We start from the raw sequence: 14,672 nt of genomic DNA, 5'->3' as shown, positions 1-14,672 counted from the left end.
TGAGGTTGGTAGAGGGCTTAAGTAATGGTGGCTGAGCTAAGTCCCCTCTTGAATTTCACAACCCGAGGGCATGTACTCAAGAGAAAAGAGCTGATTCCCATTTAGCTCTCACTGATTTTCCCAGGATCACCTTCATGTTGTCAGGGCTGAATCTGAACTTGCTCCCCATAGCTAGCGAGGACAGGCACACGGGAATGTCTCTACCCTTTTCTGAAGCTGTTCTAGCTCCTGGTCCTTTTGGATCAGGAGCTACAAGGGAAAGAAAATCAATAGAACCTTTCTCTTTAGCTCCAGCCCTTGGAGTGGTGGTGAAGGGTCGGTTGGCCACGGTTTGGAGCTGTTTCTGATGAACCTGGTTCTGATCTGGATTCTTGCTCTCTTGCCAAGGCTTGGTCTAAGGAGGGAAGGAAAAGCAAAGGCAAAGGTGTTATAGGGAATGGTGACAAGTTCAGTGTAGATGAAGAGTAAAATGACAGGTGAGTAGTGGGAGACAAAGATGAAAGTAAGGGAAGGGGCGTAATGTCTGATGAGCCATGCGTTCCATAATGAGCAAGAGGACATTACATAGGCAGTGCCTACTTCACACCCATGGTGGTTCTGAAGCAAGGTATTGACATTATCCCACAGGCCACTGAGTGAAAGGCATTTTGCTGTCAGAGTGACTAGCTGGAAGGTCTGATCTATAACCCTGGCAGCAGCATGACTTGAGAGGAGGGATCAGATTGGAAATAGTTTTCAAAGGTAGAGTCAGGAGTTTGTTAGTCAGAACAGGAAGAGAAAGGATCTGTCAACACTTCAGAAAACTTACCAGTAACCCCTCAGGGTACATAGTGCAGTTAACCCCATTGGGACCACTAGGCTCATTAAAAAGTCTGAGTCAGACCCTGTGTAGAGCCTACGTTTCCTCAAAAATACCAAGTACATATAAGAAGCAGCCGTACTAGGGTGGGAGGGGGGAGAACAAATACTTTCTGAGTCCCCAAAATAAAGAGAATTGACTTAGGGGCTTCCACCCTGAATTTTAAAATATGGACTAATGATAGGCTTTTGGATTAGGAGTAGGTTATCTGTTCCACCCTGGAATCTGGGAGATTTGGGTCTTTCCTTATCATTACACCCTAAGGTTCTTCTCTGGGTCTTGATCCACACCTTGACCATGACTTCCTCATCTGGGCCCAGATATTGGTATCCTTTGCACCTCCTCAGGTGGGTCTCTCTGACTTATGTAACTTAGCCCCTATTTCAGACATTGAATTTTTGTCTGACTTCTCAGCTCAGTCCATTTCAGAGTGGCTAGTCATCTGATCTCCACTCTCTCCTTCCCTACATCCTCCTTCCTTGGCAGCTCCTGCATGCCCTCCAACCAGTTCTCAGAGAATCCTGGCCAGAAAGGGCTGGCACTAATGTGAAACAATACTGTTGACTTTAACCAACAGAAAGCCAGATATTTCTCCAGCCAAGTGGTTTTATTCAGGAACAACGAAGAATCACAAGTTTGGATATGCAGTCTAATGGTTAGCCATGTGCAAGTTTTAAGTAACTAGGAAAGGAAAATCTGTTATAGAGGAGAAAAGGAAGTTGGGAGAGCCATTATTAACTGAGTTCTTCCTGTTGTGTTCCTTGATCCATGTACTGCATAGAGCTCCCCCTTCTGACCTTCTGCCTTCATTTTAATGAGGTTTCTCTTTAATTTTTACATTACACATGCCAGTTCCTTTGGAAGACTCTTAAGAGCTCAAACTGAGACCAGGGACACAGATTTAGTCTCACTTTCACTTTTGGCTTTCCCTAGGTGTCTCTGTGTCCTTATCTGTGAAAAGATTCTTTTGTTGCCTTACATTTCAGAGTGGTCTGGAGGATCATGGAGTGACTATTTCTGAAAGTGATGTATTTCGTCCAACTCTTATTACACTTCCTTGTGTTTCAGGAGTGGGTTATTTCTTTTTTACATATAATTTTTTTTAATTTTTCAATTACAGTTGACATGCAATATAATGTTAGTTTCTGGTGTACAACCCAGTGATTAGACATATAACTTACAAAGTAATTACCCCACAAATCTAGTACCCATATGACACCATACATAGTTATTACAATATTATTGATTATACTTTCTATGCTGTACTTTACATCCCTATGACTATTCTGCAACTACCAATTTGTACTTCTTAATCTCTTCACCGTTTTTACCCAGCCCCAGCCCCCTCCTAGCTGGCAACTATCAAAATGTTCTCTGTATCAGGGAATCTATTTCTGCTTATTTGCTATTTTGTTTTTTTAGATTCCCATAGAAGTGAAATCATGTGGCATTTGTTTTTCTCCCAGCACAACCCCTCTGGGTTTATCCAAGTTGTTGCAGATGACAATATTTCATTCTTCTTTATGGCTAAATCATAGTCCATTGTATATAGACACCACTTCTTCTTTATCCATTCATCTGTTGATGGACACTAGGCTGCTTCCATAACTTGGCTATTGTAAATCAAGCTGCAATAAATGTATGGATGTATATGTCTTTTTAAAATTTTTTAAAATAATTTTTATTTTTCAATTACAGTTGGTATACAATATTATATTAGTTTCAGGTGCATCCCAGTAATTAGATATTATATAACTTACTAAGTGATCATCTAGAAAAATCCTGTATCCATCTAACATCACACATAATTATTGCAGTATTATTGATTATATTCCCTGTGCTGGACTTTACATCTCTATGCCTATTCTGTAACTACTGTTGTAATGTACTCCGCGAATCACAGAAGGATGCCTCAAGAAGTCGAATTAAAGAGTCACATTTATTGCAATCTGGGACTAAGAGGGGGCATTTCGCTTTCCGAAATCTCGCAGTGATAAGATGGCTGCAACACCAGATTTATATAGGCAAAAATCACAAAGGTATTGATTACATCCCAGGGTTTGGAATGAGGACCCTGGTTTGCACAAAGCAGTTACAGAAGCGAGATTGAGCCGATTAGTTATCTACAAAGATTAATTATAGTTTTGGGTCTTTGGACCACTGAGTTGACAGAAACACATTATCTAGAGCCCTTGGGTCTTGGGACCACTGAGTTGACGGGGAAACATTATCTGGAACCCTCAGGTCTTGGGATAATTGTGCTGTCCTGGTTCCCACGTACAGAGGAATTTGCTTTCTAAAACCAGTAAGATCACAATCAATGGGATATTCACATTACAATCAATAAGGCATTCAATCGAATGGGATGATTTATACAATTCAGAAAATCAAAGTCACTTTTCTGTTGTTAAACAAAGCAAATAAGTGCAGAAGCCAAACAGCAGGGTTAAAGGTACACTACAGTTTCTACCTGAGATGATTGCTACCACACTTCACTACCAATTATTTTCTTTGTTGGTTAAGGTATTACATATGTGTCCTTATTGTATATGTCTTTTTAATTTAGTGTTTTGGATTACTTAGGATAATTACTCAGAAGTGGACTTGCTGGGTCCTTCTTTGTCTGCTGTTATAGCCTTTGTAATAAAGTCTATTTTGTCTGGTGTAAGTATTGCTACCCCAACTTTGTTTTCATTTCCATTTTCAGGAAATATCTTTTTCCATCCCTTTACTTTCAGTCTGGGCATGTCTTTCCATCTGGAGTCTCCTTAGAGCCTATGGAAAGGTCTTGTTTGTTATCCCTTCACTGAGCCATGATGGGTGGGCTGCGTGTCTTCCTCCAACCCAGTTATTTCAAGAGGATAAAAATCTATTTTTTTTTTTAAATTTAAGGTTGCAAAGAAAAATAACCAAGGGACCCATCAGAACTATTATCAATAAAATGAATTCTTTAAGTAAAATCAGTATTTGTTTTTATTGGAGCATTTAATCCATTTTTATTTAAAGTAATAGTTGATAGATATGTATTTATTGCCATTTTACTATTCATATTTTAAATCTGTTTTTTCTTTTTCTTAAAGAAGGCCTTTTAACATTTCTTGTAATTCTGGTTTGGTGGTGATCAACTCCTTTAGCTTTCTCTTATCTGGGAAGCTTTTTATCTGTCCTTTGATTCTAAATGATAACTTTGCTGGGTAGTTTTGGTTGTACATCAGTGCATTTCATTACTTTGAATATTTTGTACCAATTACTTCTGGGCTGCAAAGTTTCTGTTGAGAAATTATCTGACAGTCTCATGGGAGTTCCCTTATAGGTAACTAACTGACTTTCTCTTGATACTTTTAAGATTCTCTCTTTGCCTTTAACCGTTGGCATTTTTTTCTCTCTCTTTTTTTTATTGCTTAAAATATTACAAAGAGTAGTACATTTGTCTCCTTTTTTCCCCCTTGACCTTCCCCCTGCCTCCCCTATCCCCCAGTGTCTTGTGTCCATTGGTTATGCTTATATGCATGCATACAAGTCCTTTGGTTGAACAAAAATAGATACAGAGGCAGAGCAGCATTAAACAGACTGTCAAACTACAGCAGGAAGGTTGGGGAGGGTTGGGAGGGAGTAAGAGATCAACCTTTGGCATTTTAATTATGATGTGTCTTGGTTTGGGTCCCTATGGGTTCATCTTCTTTGGGACTCTCTGTACTTCTTGGACTTGTATGTGTATTTCCTTCACCAGGTGAGGGAAAATTTTGGTCATGTTTTCAAATAGGTTTCCAGCCCAGCCCAGGTTTTGCTCTATGGTTAGAGTGACAGCCCACCCTCTGAAGTGTTGCAAGTTCAATTCTCAGTCAAGGGCCTATACCTGGGTTGCAGGTTTGAGCCCCAACCTGGTCGTGGTGCATGATGGAGGCAACCAATCAATATATCTCTTTCACATTTCTCTCTCTCTCTCCCTCTCTCCCTCTTTCCCTCCCTCTCTCTGTACTTCCCTCCCATTCTAAAAATCAGTGTAAAAAATATCCTCGGATGAGGATTAACAACAACAAAAAATCAAATAGGTATCCAGTACCTTGCTCTCTCTCTTTTCTTTCTGGCACCCCAATGATGCCAATGTTGCTATGCTTGAGGTTGTCTCAGAGACTCATTTAACTATCCTCATTTTTTTGGATTCTTTTTCTTTTTGCTGTTTGGATTGTGTGCTTTCAGCTGTCTTGTCTTCAAAATCACTGATTTGAGCCTCTGCTTTGTTTATTTTACTATTGATTCCCTGTAATGTATTCTTCATTTCAGTTAGTGTATTCTTTATTCCTGACTGGTTCTTTTTAATGTTTTCTATCTTTGTTTATGTGTTCCCTAGCTCTTTGTTGAAGTCCTCAGGGAGTTCATCTTCTTTTCTCCTATGTTCATGGAGCGTCATTATAAGTATTATTTTAAATTCTGCATCTGGTATATTTCTTGACTCCATTCTATTTAGTTATTTTTCTGAAGTTTTGTTTTGTTCTTTCATTGGGACATGTTTCTCTGTGTCCTTATTTTGGCTGTCTTTCTGTGTGTGTGTGTGGGGGGGGGGGTGGTATGTGTGTGTATTTGATATATTAGGTAGAGCTATTACATCTACTGGTTTTGGTAGAGTGGCCTTATGTAGTAGGTGTCCTGTAGGGACCAGGTACCAGTTCCCTGGATAACCAAGCTGGCACTCCAGGTGCCCCTTTCATGTGGGTACTGTGCACCCTCCTGTTGTAGTTGAGCCTTGATTACTGCTGGACATCAATGGAAGGGGTTTGTACCCAGACTGATCAGCCAAGAGCACTGGTCATGACCACAATGGAAGATCTTCTGTACAGGGAAAACCCCACAGAGCTGCACTTATTTCAGCAGGACTCTGGTGCCCAATGAGTCCACCCCTTGAGTGTGTTGCTCAATGAAGGTGCTTGGTGGTGCTCAGGTGTGGTCTGAATCTTTCCACTAGGTACACTGGCTCTGGGGGCTCCCAGAAGGTGCAGGCCAAGTCAGCCATGGCGTGTGCCCTGCCTTGGGCTACCTAGCATGAGCTACAGAGCAATCTGAAGATGGCTGCTACTTGTGCTTGGTTTGGAGTTGCCCAAGAGAGGCTAAGCTTCAAACCAAGGACAGCTGGCACTAGTGTGAGTACTGGGGACACTTAACAGGTACAGGGTAATATGAGGCAAGATGCTGCTTGTTTAGGGTTTTTGAACCTTTGTGAGATTTCAGAGAGGTCCACAGAATGAGCCAAGACCAGCTGTTTATATGGAAAGGGTGCTGGTGGGCTTGCAAGTTAGGTGGGGCGTGGTCTCATGGAATCACCAAGGCAGAGTGAACAGTGTTAGCCTAGTTGATGTAGAGTTGGAGAAGGGTGGAGGGAAAAGAACAACAATAGCCTCCTTGAAGTCAGAGAGTTCAGTTCTTCCTCATGTGTCCCTGGAGGCATTCAAACTTCAGCACCAGCTTTGGAGCTCAGAGCCAGTGAGTCCCAGTAAGTAGGTGTGTAGGCCTTTTAAAAGTAATGCCTGGGACTCCAGTGGCCCTCTGGCTCACTCAGTCACAATCCTAACCAGTGTTCATAGTTAAAAGTTATGAAAGCTTCTGGAATCCTGGACTGGGGGCCTGATATGGGGCTGGAACTCCTTGCCCCTGAATGGGGACCTCTGCAACCAGGATATCCTCCCAATTTTTAGCCATCACAGGTGGGTGTGGAACCTGCCCATTCTGTACCTCTGCCCCTCCTAACAGTCTCAATGTGGCTTCTTCTGTATATGCTTAGTTATAGGACTTCTGTTCAACTAGATGTCAGGTGGTTCTAAATGATAATTGTTACGTAGTTTAGTGATAATTTTGATGTGGATGTGGGAGGATGTGAGTATCATTTAACTTACTTGCCATCTTTACTGGATCCACCCAGATGTGGATTTTTTAAAAAAATGTATATGTTTTTTATTGATTTCAGAGAGGAAGGGAGAAGAAGAAATAGAAACATCAAATGATGAGAGAGAATCATTGATTGGCTGCTTCCTGCATGCCCCCTACTGGGGACTGAGCCGATAACCCAGGCACATGCCCTGACCAGGAATCGAACCGTGTGACCTTCTGGTTCATAGGATGATGCTCAACCACGAGCCACACCAGCTTGGCCAGATATGGGATTTTTCAAAAATTTCAGGAGTCTAAATGTCCATTTGTCTCCAATGTCAGTCAATTTCTCTGAAACAAAAAGTAATTAAAGTGTTTTACTTATTCTTATTACCTAACTCATTTCTGCACATTTGAACATCCTTGTTTCTGTTGAAAAGGTTTTGAGTATGTTTTCTAGTTCTTTAGCAGCACATACTATAATTTTCAGCTTTTAGCTTCATTCTAGGGGAAAGGCCACCACACCATTTTCTCGATGGTAGATATTGTAGCTGGTTCATTCCAAGTTTTTAGAAAATGTAGAGATTAAGGCACTTAAGAAAAGATTTGAATCATGGTTAATCAGTCACTTTATATACATTTACTAGGTGGGAAATATGTGGTAGATAGTAAGCTGCATGACAATGTCGCTAGCTCTGCATATTTGTTTATTGAAGTAATATATTTATTTAGAATACATATTATTTGTTTAATGTATGTTTGTTTATGACTGAATGGATGAATGACATACCCCTTATTTCACTTCCCTGGGACTCTGGCTGTAGCCGTTGTTTCTCTGATAACTGCAATACTGAAATTCATATGTACACTCACTACTTCAGCACAGTGCCCAGTGTTACCCATTTGTACCCTCATGTACTTCTCACCATGACTGACAGTGGTAGGCGCTATGTCATTCCCATTTTTCACAATTGGGAGAACTGAGGCTTAGAGAAGTTGTAACTTGTTTAAATACCACATGAGTCCAGGAGTGATGTTCCATTTACAGAGGCAGCACATTGCAGGAAGCTAGGCAGAAGTTTGATTTGTAAGTAGATCTGAAACAAAGCAGGATAAACTTTGCTGATATTAACCCACATTTTCTTCTTTCCTGCTCCCATATATTGGCTCAGTGATAGCTTGTCTTGGACAGGTTTAAGCAGGGCAGGGACAGGGCAGAAAGACTAGTTCTCCCACTGGCTGAGCATATGCAGATTGATATGCTCTCAATGCATAGCAGAGTTTAGGCAAAAGGATTGTAAACATCATTTTTGTTATGTAGTTGACAAAGAGATTATTTAGCAATTATAATATTTCAAAAACTAAACTGAAGATACTGACATACTTGCATTTCTTTTTTTTGAAATGTATTTTATTTATTTCGGAGAGAAAGGGAGAGGGGGAGAGAGAGATAGAAACATCAATGATGACAGATAATCATTGATCAGCTGCCTCCTGCATGACCCTTATTGGGGACTGAGCCCTCAACCCCGACATGTGCTCTGACCTGGAATTGAACTCTGACCTCCTGTTTCATAGGTTGATGCTCAGCCACTAAGGCATGCTCGCTGGGTTGCATTTCTTCCTCCAACCCAGTTATTTCAAGTGGATAAAAATCTATTGTAAAAAAAAAAAATTTGAGGTTGCAAAAAAAACAATCAAGGAGCCCATTAGAACTATCCTATCTAATAAAAGAGAAACATGGTAATTAGCGTACAACCACTACCCTTCCCATTGGCTAATCAGGGCGATATGCAAATTAATCACCAGCCAAGATGGTGGTTAACCACCAACAAAGATGGCAGCTAATTTGCATACTGCAGGCAGGGCAGGACAGCGCCATCCTGCCTGCCCTGCTGCCATTGGGGCCTGCTATTTGCAACCCGGGTGACAGGTGGCCCCTATGGGAACAGACCCAGGGCTGGCAACGGGACCCCAGCGATCGGCCACCGGCCACGCCCACAAACGGACCTCCCAATGGGATCTGAGGCTGACCGGTGCTGCACCCATCTTCCACTGGCCACGCCCACAAACGGCCCTCCAGGGGGATCCCCAGCCGACAGGTGCTAATGCACTGATTTGCCAAAACCCACCCCCAGGCAGCCTTTGCCCTGCACGTATGTGGGAGGTGGTCAGTGGCTGTGTGTCTTTCTTTTCTTTTTTTTTAAATTAAATCTTTATTGTTCAGATTATGACAGTTGTTCCTCTTCCCCCCCCCCCCATAGCTCCCCTCCACCCAGTTCCCACCCCACCCTCTGCCCTTACCCCCCGCCCCACTGTCCTCATCCATAGGTGCACGATTTTTGTCCAGTCTCTTCCCGCATCTCCCACATCCCTTTCCCCCCCAAGAATAGTCAGTCCATTCCCTTTCTATGTCCCTGATTCTATTATAATCACCAGTTCATTCTGTACATCAGATTATTTATTCACTTGATTCTTAGATTCACTTGTTGATAGATGCATATTTGTTGTTCATAATTTGTATCTTTACCTTTTTCTTCCTCTTCCTCTTCCTCTTCTTAAAGGATACCTTTCAGCATTTCCTATAATACTGGTTTGGTGGTGATGAACTCCTTTAGCTTTTCCTTATCTGTGAAGCTCTTTAGCTGACCTTCAATTCTGAATGATAGCTTTGCTGGATAAAGTAATCTTGGTTGTAGGTTCTTGGTATTCATCACTTTGAATATTTCTTGCCACTCCCTTCTGGCCTGCAAAGTTTCTGTTGAGAAATTAGCTGACAGTCCTATGGGTATTCCCTTGTAGGTAACTGAGTTTCTTTCTCTTGCTGCTTTTAAGATTCTGTCTTTGTCTTTTGCTCTTGGCATTTTAATTATGATGTGTCTTGGTGTAGTCCTCTTTGGATTCCTTTTGTTTGGGGTTCTCTGCACTTCCTGGACCTGTAAGTCTTATTTCTTTCACCAGGTAGGGTAAGTTTTCTGTCATTATTTCTTCAAATAGGTTTTCAATATCTTGCTCTCTCTCATCTTCTCGCACCCCTATAATTCTGATGTTGGTATGCTTGAAGCTGTCCCAGAGGCTCTTTACACTGTCTTCGTATTTTTGGATTCTTTTTTCATTTTGCTTTTTTGGTTGTGTGTTTTTTGCCTCTTTGTATTTCAAATCTTTGACTTAATTCTTGCGCTCCTCTGGTCTGCTGTTGGGTGTCTGTATAATATTCTTTATTTCAGTCAGTGTATGCTTAATTTCTAGTTGGTTCTTTATCACAGCCTCGAGGTTCTCATTAGATTTCTTGTAGATTTCATTAAGTTTATTGGCAGTTTCTAGAAAATTATTGAAAGACCTTAAAAGTGCGGTTTTGAGTTCTGTATCCTCCATTTCTGTCATGTTTCTTTGTCTCCACATTTTTTAAGCTTTCTTGGTTCACCCCCTTGTGGTCTTTGTGTGCAGTCTTGTTGTAGTTAAGCCTTGATTGTTGTAGGTAAACTGGGGGGGATTTGACCTCCAGGCCAACTGGCTATGAGAATCAGCTGTGTCTGCAGTGGGAGAACTTCTGTGCTGGATCTCTAGGGCGGTGCTAATCTAGCCTTTGCCTGAGGCTATCCGGCAAATGCCTCTGTGCAGGGCTTGGGTGGGGTGGGTCCCAGGGGATCTATAGGGAGGGCGGAGCGAGCAGTTATGGCTGCTCTCAGCCCCGTCCCCAGGGGCTCTGCCTCTCAGAGTCCCAGCAACCACTGCAAACCTCAGAGAGAAATATGCCTTCGAGTTCCGACCGAAGCCAAACAGTACTGTTTGAGTCTGGGTCCCTAGAGACTCGCCCGGATCTGGAGCTCAGAGTCTGAGACTCCCTCCCAATTGAAACAGACAACCATGCCCTCAGCCGCCAGCCGGCTCCGCATGCACTCCGCACCTTAATATTTTACTTCAGCACTGCGCCTCCTCTGAGTCTTGGTATGCTTTTCTTTTTCCTCCTAGTTGTAGAACTTCCACTCAGCCAGCCTTCCTGTGGTTCTGGATGATGTCCGTTCCATCTTTCAGTTGTATTTTTGAAGTGGTTGTTCGAGGCAGCAAACTCCAGTGTTTACCTATGCTGCCATCTTGGTTTCTCCAAGACAAAGCATTTCCTTTATTTTATTCTTTGTCAGGTTTTACTTTAAAGTTTTAAGATTCCATATTTGTTCACAAAGGGCTGTGGAATATCAGAATGGATATCATCCTATCTAATAATAGACAAACATGGTAATTAACCATACCTCTGACACACTTCCCATTGGCTAAACTGGGCGATATGCAAATTAACTGCCAACCAATATGGCGGCCGGCAGCCAGGCAGCTGAAGCGAACAGGAGGCTTGCTTGCTCCAGTGAAGGAGGAAGCCAAGGTTCCTCGCCTGCCACTGCTGGGCTCTGAGCTTGCACTCTAAGAAACAATGTTGCAATTATAGAAGCTAAACAAACCCCAAAAACCTGCTTTCAGCCGTCAGAGCTGGAGCTGCAAAAGTGTTTCAATTATAGAAGCCAAACAAACCCAGATACCTGCTTTCAGCAGCTGAGGTCTCAGAGCTGGAGCCAAGCCTCAGAGCTAAAGACAGCTCTCAGCTCCAGTGACAGCCATAGAAGGTAAATAAATCCCAGAATAAAAAAGAAAAAGAAAAAAAGGAGAGGTTGGGAGCTTCAGTCACCCGCCAGCCTGAAAACGGCCCTCAGCCCCTCACCCAGACTGGCCAGGCACCCCAGTGGGGACCCCCACACTGCAGGGGGTGCGACCAGCTGCAAACAGCCATCATCCCCTCATCCAGGTTGGCCAGGCACCCAAGCGTGACCCCCACCCTGATCCAGGTCACCCTTCAGGGCAAACCAGCTGGCCCCACCCTTGCACCAGGCCTCTAACCTATATAGTAAAAGGGTAATATGCAAACTGACCCTAACAGCAGAAGGACTGGGAATGACTGGTCACTATGACACACACTGACCACCAGTGGGCAGATGCTCAATGCAGGAGCTGCCCCCTGGTGGTCAGGATGTTCTCACATGGGAGGAGCTCTGTTCAGCCACAAGCCAGGCTGATGGCTGCCAGTACAGCGGTGGTGGTGGGAGCCTCTCCTGCCTTCTCAGCAGCGCTAAGGATGTCCGACTGCAGTTTAGGCCTACTCCCCGCTGGCAAGTGGACATCCCCCGAGGGCTGTCAGGCTGCCAGAGGGATATCTGATTGCCATCTTAGGCCCAATCCCCCAGGGAGCAGGCCTAAGCCAGCAGGAGGTCATCCCCTGAGGGGTCCCAGACTGCGAGAGGGCACAGGCCAGGCTGAGGGGACCCCCTCCCCGCGAGTGCACAAATTTTTGTGCACCGGGCCTCTAGTTTTATTAATAAAGTTATATGCTATTTTACATATAGAAAAATAAGCCCTTTTGTTATTCACAGAGAAGTTTGGAATCTGTTTTCCAAAAATATAGAAACCGGTATATTTTCTAATTTTGAGTAAGGTCTAGAATTCACTTTAGTTGCAGTAGGTAACTCTACTCTAAGCTTCAGGAGTTTAAGTAATTTAAGGAAATATGTATATTGGTCATGTGGAAGACTAATTAGGAAATATATTATATGAATTTGGCAATATTGAACACTTCAAAATGTATAACTAGGCAGATTTTCATAAAGAATGTAAAATATTAATAAATAATATTTTAAAATGTTAATATTTAGTCAATAATGAATATAGATTAATATTATAAAATTTTGGTAAATTTATGACTCCCGATGTGTGTCTGCGTAATGAGAAGAACTGTCAGGAGATGGGTCTTATGATGCCTTGGAGGCTCCATGTGCTACAGAGGACAGACCTAGGTCAAGTTACTTGGCTTCCTTGGGCTGCAGTTTGCTTATCTGCAATGGGCGTATGGTAATGCCTACCTGGGAGGATGGAGATATATATGAAAGGATTCAATATTTTTGATGATATTATTATTTCAGCTTAGCAGAGCCTGTTATGCCCATAGTTATGTTCCTTACTGATGCTCAGATAAAATTATTAGTTTTTGAATTGTACCCATTTCAAACAAATGGGAGAGATTACTGAAGGCATTTGTTTAACTTAGTATAGAGAATTTAACTTAATATTATACAAGTTGAGGAAAACAGTGAAGAAATAAAATGAAGTCTCTATAGTCAAGCTATTAAATTACTAAAATCAAGTAGGTTAAGGCATGAGGAAATGATTCTACTCTTGCTTTAGCTTGCCTGGGAACTTAAACTTTTAAACTCTCTATATATCTACACCTATATATCTATATCTATATCTATATCTATATCTATATCTATATCTATATCTATATCTATATCTATATCTATATCTATATCATCTATATCTATATCTATATCTATCTACCTATAACTCTTTATATATCCTATAAATAACCCTCTGATTACCCTTTGGGTGTTTTTTTTTCTCTGTGTGTGTGTTTTATCTGTTCGTTTGTTAATCCTCACCTGAGAATATTTTTTCCATTGATTTTTAGAGAGAGAGGAAGGGAGGGGGAGAGACAAAGAGAGAGAAACATCTATGTGAGAAAGACACATCGATTGATTACCTCCTGCACTCACCCTGACCAGGGCCGGGGATCAAGCCTGACCCAGGTATGTGCCCTTGACCACAATTGAACCTGACACCCTCAGTCAGGGGGCCAACGCTCTGTCAACTGAGCCAAACCAGCTAGGGTTGATTACCCTCTGAAGAACTAAGGAAAGAATGTTCATACCTCCAGACCACCTGAGATCCATTATCCAGAACATTGGATCTGAAAGAGTATCATCTGAGAACAATCCAGAAGCTGAGAATGCAGGACTGATTCTACCCCAAAATGTACTTTTTACTATAAGAACTCTCAGCTTTTCTTTCTTCTTCTTCACAACACTCTGGGTATTGCCCACTTGCGAGTCTGGTTTGCAAATATTTACTACCTTGAATTAATCTTTGTCATTTATTTCTAGCCAAAGCCTCCTGACTCATTTACCCTCCATCAGCAAAGTGTATTCTTGATCAGATGACTTCAATGTGCTCTTAAATTCAACTATTTTGAGTTGGCACATTTATATTAAAAAGAGAAAGGCTGGTTCTTGAAGTTGTAAAATTGAGTTAATAGAATTCAAAACCGTCTATAAAAGGAAGATTGTGAGTGAGATTTACGTTTTGGGCTATTCTCTGTTGTATGAAATGCCACAAAATGTGAAACTCTACATCTGTCCCAACCTTTCCTTCTTCCTTCTACTTCAAGGCCAGTGACTGCACTACCAATTCCAAGCTCTCTCACTCTGCAAGAATTGGGAGGGGTGGGGGCGGTGAGAGAGTCTTAACTTCCTTTCACTATCAAATCCCCAATTAGGTGCCAGCCTACGTCTCTTCTTTTTCATAGACAAACTTTTCAGAGTTGTTAACACTTTCTCCACAGTCTCAGTCAGTTGCCATCACAGTCATTCCTCAAGCCACTTTATTTTGGCTTCTCTGTCATTTCAACAGCTCTTCCTTTGCTTATGACTGATTTCCATGACACTGATTCCTATGAACATCTTTCAAACCTGTGTCAAGGGCACTCAACATTCATCTTTTATTTCAAATGTCTTGGTGTCTGCTTGTATTCCACAACACTTGGTGCCCGTGGTTTCTCTCATACTTCTCTCCTTGCTTCTTTTCCTCCTCTGGAGGCTCACACTTCTCTACCCAGTTTTCAAAATATGGGAACTACTCAAGATAACAGAGCAACACAATTAGATACATTTAGAGGTTTCCTTGACTCACCTGTTGTATCACCCAAAGGAATTGGGGAGGTCAACACATCTTGCGTGGCTCACAGGTAGCAAGGAGGAAAGGAGAAAAGACCTTGGAATTTTCAGTCTGGAGAGAAGAGGCTTAGGGCAAGCTGCTTTCCTTTTTTTGGATTTAATTACCTCAATCAGAAGAAAGA

This window comes from Myotis daubentonii, chromosome 3 (genome assembly GCF_963259705.1).
Source record: "Myotis daubentonii chromosome 3, mMyoDau2.1, whole genome shotgun sequence".
Classification (NCBI taxonomy): domain Eukaryota; kingdom Metazoa; phylum Chordata; class Mammalia; order Chiroptera; family Vespertilionidae; genus Myotis; species Myotis daubentonii.
The sequence above is the reverse complement of the archived record's forward strand: the minus strand, read 5'-3'. Positions refer to the sequence as shown.